A 1899-nucleotide genomic window follows, 5' to 3' on the forward strand; every position below is an offset into this window, starting at 1 on the left:
ACAGTAGAACATTAAATATTCACCAAGATGGATGATTTTTTTTTATTAAATTCAGTTTTATTGAAATACATTCACACACCATACAATCATCCATGATATACAATCCACTGTCCACAGTATGATAACATAGTTATGCGTTCATCACCACAATCTATCTCTGAACATTTTCCTTACATCAGAAAGAACCAGAACAAGAATAAAAAATAAAAGTGAAAAAATAACACCCAAATCATCCCCCCATCCCACCCCATTTGTCCTTTAGTTTTTATCCCCATTTTTCCACCCAAGGATGGATGATTTTGTGAGCAATAATAATATTGTAGGTAATCACAACTTTAGAAGCACTGAAATCATGCAAGTATGTTCTCTGATTATAATGGAATCAAAATAAAAATTAATTAAAAAATCTGGAAAATTCCCCCAAATTTATAAATACATAACAGACTTCTAAGTAACTGTGAGTCAAATAATATGACAAGAAAAATTATACAACGCTTTGCATTCAATGAAAATGAAAACAATATATCTAAATTTGTGGGAGGCAACCAATGCAGTACTTAGAGGGAATTGTATACTATTATGTGCTTTTTTAAAAGAAGAAAGCTCTCAAATCAATAATCTAAGCTTTGATCTTAAGAAAAAAGTAAGTTCTCTGAGCTTCTTCCTGGTGAGCATCTCTCTTGGCTTCTGGTTACTGGACTTTCCTGACAGCATGCCCCCCAAAGCCAGTCTTCATTCCTGCCTCAAATGAAGAAAGTAAGGCTGCTTCCTGCCCCCAAGCCAGAGGAAACATCAGTTTCTCTGGACTTGCTGAAAGGAGAAAAAGAACAGCAAGAAACAATTTAACATATTGATGAAGTGCAAAATGAAATAGACAGACTCAATGAACAAGCCAATGAGGAGATTTTAAAAGTAGAACAGAAGTATAATAAACTCCACCAGCCATTCTTTCAGAAGATGTCAGAATTGATTGCCAAAAACCCAAATTTTTGCATAGCAACATTTGTCAACCATTCACAAGTGTCTGCACTTCTTGGGCAGGAGGGTGAAGAGGCACTGCATTATTTGAACAGAGTTGAAGTGACAGAATTTGAAGATATTAAGTCAGGTTACAGAATAAATTTTTATTTTGATGAAAATATTTACTTCAAAAATAAAGTTCTCTCCAAAGAATTTCATCTGAATGAGAGTGGTGATCCATCCTCAAAGTCGGCTGAAATCAAATGGAAATCTTGAAAGGACTTGACGAAACATTCAAGTCAAACACAGAATAAAGCCAGCAGGAAGAGGCAGCATGAAGAACCAGAGAGCTTCTTTACCTGGTTTACTGACCATTCTGATGCAGGTGCAGCTGAGTTAGGAGAGGTCATCAAAGATGATATTTGGCCAAATTCATTACAGTACTGTTTGGTTCCTGATATGGATGATGACGAAGGGGAAGGAGAAGAAGATGATGATGAAGAGGGATTGGAAGATATTGATGAAGAAGGGGAAGAAGATGAAGATGATGATGAGGGAGAGGAAGGAGAGGAGGATAAAGGAGAAGATGACTAATAGAACACTGATGGATTCCAGCCTTCCCTTTTTAATTTTCTCCAGTCCCTGGGAGCAAGTTGCAGTCTTTTTTCTCTTTTTTTTTTTTTTTTTTCCATCTTGTGCTCAGTTGCCCTGTTTTTGAGATCTCTTTTCTCTCCTTTAAATCACAGTTCTCAACTTATTTGGGGGGAAATACCTTGTGCAGAATGCAGTGGGAAAAGAATCTCTACCCATTTCTGTTCCAAATTCATTTTTATCCCTTCCTGTCTCAACAACAACAACAAAAAAAAACTTTATGGAATCAACACACCACTGTGCTCTGTGGGAAAAAGGAAAAACCTTCTGCTTCCTTCACTCTGCTGG

General features: G+C 36.5%; 1 pseudogene; it reads left to right on the forward strand.

Annotated features, from left to right (window-relative positions):
* Positions 1–511: 511 nt before the first annotated feature.
* Positions 512–1554, forward strand: LOC119540655 (annotated as a pseudogene).
* Positions 1555–1899: the final 345 nt, after the last annotated feature.

Source organism: Choloepus didactylus, chromosome 7, assembly GCF_015220235.1.
Source record: "Choloepus didactylus isolate mChoDid1 chromosome 7, mChoDid1.pri, whole genome shotgun sequence".
Taxonomy (NCBI): Eukaryota; Metazoa; Chordata; class Mammalia; order Pilosa; family Megalonychidae; genus Choloepus; species Choloepus didactylus.